Raw genomic sequence first — 7,500 nt, forward strand, 5'->3', positions numbered from 1 at the left:
AGATCCTCAGCAGCGTATCCCCCACCTTGAGGAAAAGAAAGATTTTTAGCCGTCACATCCTAAGAAAAAGGGAGATGGCCTCCACCCAAAAACAGGTAAATAAATAAAAATCGCTGACTTTGCTAATGCGTTTCTCCGCATCTCAAAATGAATGAATAATTACGTATATGTGTGTGTATGTATATATATGTATATATATATGTATATATATATGTATATATATATATGTATATATATATGTATATATATGTATATATATATATATATTACGGTGTTATATATATATACATACATATGCAAATATATGAGAGAGTGTGTGTGTGTGTGCGTGTACGTGTGCATGTACGATTGAACGTGTGCATGTGCGAGTACGTGTACATGTACGTGCATCACTGCTCAAACTACAGCCCCACAGGCCATCGCGCGAAGACACCGACCCGGAGTCCCATCCCAGCATTTGCATAACGCCCGCCGAGGAACCGCCATCGTCTTCCAGGAGTCAAGGAAGCGAAGGCAATGACGGCTGCATCAGACACGGTAGAGGATGGTAGATGGTGGAGGAGGAGGAGGAGGAGGAGGAAGAGAGGGAGATGGAGGAGGAGAGGGAGAGGAAGAAGGAGGGGGAGAGGGAGTGGAGGAGGAGGAGGAGAGGGGAGAGGGGGAAGAAGAGGGAGGGAGGGAGGAGGAGGAGGAGGAGGAGGAAGAGAGGGAGATGGAGGAGGAGAGGGAGAGGAAGAAGGAAGGGGAGAGGGAGTGGAGGAGGAGGAGGAGGAGGAGGAGGAGGAGGTGGGGGAGGGGGAGAGGGAGAGGAAGGAGGAGGAGAGGGAGAGGAAGGAGGAGGAGAGGGAGAGGAAGGAGGAGGAGAGGGAGGAGGAGGAGGAGGAGGAGGAGGAGGAGGAGGAGGAGATGGTGGAGGAGAGGGAGATGGAGGAGGAGGAGAGGGAGAGGAAAAAGAAGAAGGAGATGGAGGAGAGGGAGGTGAAGAAGAAGGATGAGGAGAGGGAGAGGAAGAAGAAGGAAGAGAGGGAGAGGAAGAAGAAGAAGGAGGAGAGGGAGAGGAAGGAGGTGAAGGAGAAGGAGGAGATGGAGAGGAAGAAGGAGATGGAGGAGGAGAGGAAGAAGGAGGAAGAGGAGGAGGAGACACGGTAGAGAATAGCTCGCACACCCTCACTCTGATTACTTCACCCAAGCGCGTGCTCCCTCGTCAGCTGTGCCGTGTTTTAGCAATGGCGTCCTTATGCGGCGAGTCAGGATGGCACTCTAGAGATGTAGAAAGATGCGTCTGTGCGTGTTTTCATATGTGTGTGTGTGTGCGTTTGTGTGTGTGTGTGTGTGTGCGTTTGTGTGTGTGTGTGTGTGTGCGTGTGTGTGTGTGTGTGTGTGTGTGTGTGTGTGTGTGTGTGTGTGTGTGTGTGTGTGTGTGTGTGTGTGTGTGTGAGTGAGTGAGTGAATGAGTGTGCGTGCAGAAAGGAAAAAGATGAAACAGATAATAAAAAGCATCAGCACTTCTTCTCAACCGAATCCACCACACCCACACCTTTCCGACTTTACACCCAACGCCCAGCTCGGCCAATCAACTCACGCCAAGATGCAGTCACGCCGCGGGTCACTCAATCCCGCAGTGATTATCATTTTTATCATTATCATTATATTTTTTTCACTATCACTATTACCATTAGCATTATCACTGTCGCTTATATCGTCATCATTATCATAGTAATCATCATCATTTTCATCACTATTATTATTATCATCACTATCATCATCATGATTACCATCATCATTACAATTATTACAATGATTCAACCCGAGCAACCCTTCAACGGGACCGAGTAGGAGGAGGAGGAGGAGGAGGAGGAGAGGGGGGAGGAGGAGGAGAGGGGGGAGGAGGAGGAGAGGGAGGAGGAGGTGGTGGAGAGGGAGGAGGAGGAGGAGGAGAGGGAGGAGAAGGTGGTGGAGAGGGAGGAGGAGGTGGAGAGGGAGGAAGAGGAGGAAGAGAAGGAGAGGAAGGAGGAGGAGGAGAAGGAAGAGGAAGAGGAAGAGGAGAGGGAGGAGGAGGAGGAAGAAGAGAAGGAGAGGGAGGAGGAGGGAGACACGCCACGTATCTTAAATCCGGGTCTTGTTATCTGTCAACGGCTGGTTAGCCGCGGGGGCGTCCCGTGTCAACAAACAAGCGCGCATCGGCAACTAAACGCGCGCGGGATGTAACCGAGTCCTAATTAATCGAAATCGATCCTAAAAGGACGTCCCTTTATCGCATTCCCTGCAACAAATTCATGTACGGAAGACAAGACGGCTGCGCGATATCCTCCGCGCTGCCGAAACGCAACGCGGGTTTAGTAATTGAGTTGCCATATACAGTGCCGGAGGAGGTGGGAGTGAGGAGCGGGGGAGGGGGGAGGGGGGATTGTGGGAGGATCACGGGTTGGGAGGGGAGGGGGGAGCACGGGTTGGGAGGTGTGGGGGAAGGATGGGGAGGGGAGGGGGGATCACGGGTAAGGAGGTGAGGGGAAAGGGAAGGGAGGGGGGTCTGGAAGTGAGGTGGGTGGGAGAACTTGTTATAGTATTGCGTATACTCCATTATCACCCACATCCTCACCCCATGGGCCATTACTTCCTTAAATCGTAACTCCATCCCTCACCCACCAACTTCGAGCCCGCCCACACACACACACACACATACACACACACACACATATACACTCATACTCACACACACACTCATACTCATACTCATACTCACACACTCACACTCACTCTCACTCTCACAAACACTCACACACACACACACACACACACACACACACACACACACACACACACACACACACACACACACACACACACACACACACACACTCACTCTCACTAATACTCATACTCATACTCACACTCACTCACACAAACACACACACACACACACACACACACACACACACAAACACACACACACACACACACACACACACACACACACACACACACACACACACTCACACACACACAAACACACACACACATACACACACACACTCACACACATACATCATACCCACAAACACAAAAGCTTTTACTCATCTTTCTCACAGCTGCCCCTTTCTCTTTTTACTCATGGGTACGTGAGAAAATCAAGCACTGCCATTGGTGTTGGTTTTCTTCACCGGATTCATCAGACAATGCAATTCATAAGAATATAAAAGCATAAATATATAATAATAAATATATAAAATAAGAATATAAAAGCAGTTCCACCGGGTCCCTGCAACAATAAGAGTGAAGGAAGGTGTGTTTTTGCTTGGGTAATAACACGTAATAAAATAACCCAAGGGAATATTTCATACAGACCAGGAAAAGAAAATCAACATAAACATGCAACACACAAAAAAATATATAATGTGCGAATCAGAGATACGGCAGATGCACAACTGACATGACCAAGAATATTTCCTGTTTTCTCTCTCTCTCTCTCTCTCTCTCTCTCTCTCTCTCTTTCTGTCTCTGTCTCTGTCTCTGTCTCTGTCTCTGTCTCTGTCTCTGTCTCTGTCTCTGTCTCTGTCTCTGTCTCTGTCTCTGTCTCTGTCTCTCTCTGTCTCTCTTTCCTTTTCACTTCATCCATAAAGTCAGTGACATGTCAAAGAAATGACAATTCCCGCCGTCACCCGACACCCACTGTTTCCTCAACAAGAAAGGGCCCCACGATCCCAACTTTCTTGAAAAACGCGAAGGAAACTCTTACCGCAAAATCTTCCTTAATGCCGATGATCTACAATTTCGCGAGGGGGACAATGTGATATAAAAGTCTCATCAAACGACGGCTGATTATTCGGAAATGTCGCGAAATCGGCGGACACGCGAAGGAAAACCGAGCGAATGGAGAGAGAGATAGCGGCAGGGTAGGTGGGTGGGGGTGGGGGGGGTCTTTCTACGGGAATGACGCAGAAGGTAGAGTTTGTTTTGGAATTCATTTCTCGTTTAGAGGAAAATAGAGCGTTTCCATTCCCCGTTCCGGTTTATGTCCTTGATAGCATAATCTCTGTAGTTAATTATCATTGTTGTTATATTAGCTGGTGTCATTATCATTATCTTTAATACTATCATCATTAATAGAATAATAATTACATTACTACTACTATCATTATCATCATTATCAATTAGTCATTACTACTATAATAATGGCGATGACAATGAAAATGATGCTGATATATATACGGTGCCCAAGACCTTCAAAACCCAAATCCCGTTTTCTTTGACCTCAAACAAGCACCCCCAAACAACAACAAAATCAACAAAACAAAACAAAACCGCGACGAAATTCCAAATTGCAGCTCATCACTTCCGTTGCATTAGCGCCACATTCTCATCATGTTTGCTGGCGGTCGGAAACGGCCATTACGGCAATTCAGAACAAATTAGAAATAGATGAATAATTATACAGATTGCAGTGCAATTAGGAGTGATAATCGGGCGCTGCAACAGCACGACCGTTATTTACGAATCGGCGGAGTTGCATCAGCAAATGGATTGCAATCAGTGCAATGCATCTGTTTCCCTCGGTAATCTTCTCGGTCTCGCGGAGTACTATCATGCGCGAGGGTATTATAGCACCGTAATTGACATAATCACTGACACTGCAATTACCTTCATTATCTGTGTAGCATTGCAGATGTTGTGATCTTATTTCAGGAGCCTTGCTTTCGCTTTCTCATTGTCTGCCTGTTTCTGGTTCTGTTTCGGTCTCAGTCTGTCTCTCTCTCCCTCCTTTTTTTCTAACACATACACATGCGCGCGCGCATGTGTCCCCTTCTCCTTCTCTTTTACCACCTCCACCTCCACCTTCTTCTTCTTCTTCTTCTTCTTCTTCTCCTCCTCCTCTCCCTTCCCTCCCCTCCCCTCCCATTCCCTTCCTTTCCTTTCCTTTCCCCTCCCATTCCCTTCCTTTCCCTCCCCTCCCCTTCCTTTCCTTCCCCCTCCCCCTCCCCCTCAACCTATCCTACCCTACCCATATCCCCTCCCATTCACTCCTCCCCCGCCCCCCGCCCCTACCCCCACCCATGCCCAAGACAGCCTTCAGCTATGTGAAGAATCGCTGAAATGTCACCACGATTTTTATGGCCCATTGTTCCGTGCTGACACCTGTGGTCGGGTCTCTCGCGGGATGCAGGCTCTGTACCCTGTTATCGATGTTTAGCTTCAAGGAGAGTTTAGCTGTGGTTCTTTTGTATTCTTTTATATACCTTTTTTATTGATTTTATTAGCATTTGCATTATCGTTGTTGTCACTATTATCTTTATCATATTAGTATTATTATACTATCATTATTATCATTCCTATGTGATGATATTGGTTCTATTTTTATTTTTTTTTTACAACTGGCAATCAGAACAATGGGACGCCGCCTTGAAATCATAAGTAAATCAAAACCTTTTTTCATCTGTTCCAATCATCGGCGATCGCATTTTTATTCGTCTATTTAATCCACTCTTTCCCGCACGCCCAAAACTCTTTCCATTTGAGCCAAGCTTCTACCAGAGAAGTCATGCTACATAATGATTACTTTTCTGACACTTGCACATTTCTCTCTCAACATCCATCACACTTTCGTTCGTCTTTTGTCTCTTTTCTCTTTGCCCCTTCCCCCCTACCACCACGCCCACGCTCGCTTCTTCTTCTTCTCCTCCTTCTTCTTCTTCTTCTTCTTCTTCTTCTTCTTCTTCTTCTTCTTCTTCTTCTTCTTCTTCTTCTTCTTCTCTTTCTTCTTCTTCTTCTTCTTCTTCTTCTTCTTCTTCTTCTTCTTCTTCTTCTTCTTCTTCTTCTTCTTCTCCTCCTCCTCCTCCTCCTCCTCCTCCTCCTCCTCGACGAGAGAATGACGTAGACAGTCACGCCCGCGGCCGACTGAGTGTGTATATACCCGCAAGCCTCGGGCGGGAGTGACGGGCGGCGAGAGAGCATCTGTTTCCGAAGGCTGGGAAGAGATAATGGCTTTACTGGTCCTTTGCTTTGCTAATGGCTCGGAATGGCGGCGAACTGCTTGTTCGGCGGGAAAATGGCAGCTGCTGTTGTAGCCGTTTTCCTTAGCTTCATTTAGTTGTCATTACTGTAAATAGTTTTTTTTTCCTTGTTTTGGTTTAGTAGGTCGAGCTAATTGTAAGAACAATCAGCGAGAGGAGAGGAGGAAAGGATGAATGACGTGAGAGAGAGAAAGAGAGACAGAGAGAAAAAAAAAGTGTTGGATCTCAACGAGAAACTCATCCGATCAAAGAAGACAAAGACGTACGTAACACCCACACCCCCAACCCCACCCACACCCACACCCCACTCCCACAACCCCACCCCCACTCCCTACCCCAACCCACATCAGATTCCCTGGTAAATGCCAATCTAGTACTGACACCCAGGTATGAGACCCACACACCTTTCACCGGCATAACCCCCCTCTCCCCCCTCCTCCCTCCCCTTCCCCTCCCACCCCTCCCCCATCTCCGGTCCGCACCTGCTGTTATACGTCTGACCCCATCCATCCGACCTCGAGTCTGTGTCTTCAAAGGCGGGTAGACAAAGGCCAAAAGACAACTGACTGTCTGCGTTAAGCTAATTCGAAGGAGTATAACTCTTTTAATTGTTTTTATTTATTCGATTCAGCGCCTGAGGAGCAATACTCTTTTAATTGTTTTTATTTTATTCGATTCAGCGCCTGAATACATAACCATAGAGTAATATCGGATCGTATTCAGGAAGTCAGTACACACCGATAGCATATCCCCGAAAGTGACAATCCTCTCGCCCTGAATAACACACTCCATTCCTTATCGTTTTGTTGTTGTTTTTTTCGACCTGATACCAGAGTGTTCATCCATCCATCAACCATCTCATAACAGTGACAGGAAATCGGTTGCCAAGTAGCCTCGCCCTCATCCGTCACGGACTATCTATTCAAGAGAGACTTTCACCCTAAAGACCCGATCGATTCGGATAGATAGATAGATAGATACAGCGGCGACAGGTGGATAGAATAGCCATCCGTGTGTCTTCGTATCAGTCACAGATATAATGGCAAGACGTGGTGATACCCCCCCTTCCCCCTCCCCCAATCCCATCCCCCCCCCCCGCAAATGTACCTAACACGCTACGGTCTCATTGGTTGTGATTCATACACGCGCGTCCATTCATTCATGCCTCTGCAATCTCCTTTTATGGCAAGCTCGTATCGGAGGACGAGGTTGCAATCCGTTGCAACTAGTCATATCGTGGGGGGGGGGGGTACGCGGGGTCACTGGAACATCGCGAGATAAAAGTACATCCCTTCGTACACAACGGGTGACGGGGAGAGGGAGGGGCGGGGGTGGGGGGGGAGAGGGAGGGGCGGGGGTGGGGGGAGGGGAGTCATGCGTGCAAGGGCGACTGTCCGTGACCTGAGGGACACGCTGGAGGAGGGGAGGGGAGGGGAGGGAAGGAGGGGTGACACGAATGGGGGTGGAGGGGCAGACACGAGAAATATGAAGC

General features: G+C 47.9%; 1 protein-coding gene across 2 annotated transcripts in view; it reads right to left on the minus strand.

Annotated features, from left to right (window-relative positions):
- The window catches only part of LOC122254601 (uncharacterized), a 109,460-nt gene that overhangs the window by 29,198 nt on the left and 72,762 nt on the right, over positions 1-7,500 (minus strand). The gene's annotated exons all lie outside the window — the stretch shown is intronic.

This window comes from Penaeus japonicus, unplaced genomic scaffold (assembly GCF_977035675.1).
Source record: "Penaeus japonicus unplaced genomic scaffold, GWHDUDI00000001_assembly GWHDUDI00000011, whole genome shotgun sequence".
NCBI lineage: Eukaryota > Metazoa > Arthropoda > Malacostraca > Decapoda > Penaeidae > Penaeus > Penaeus japonicus.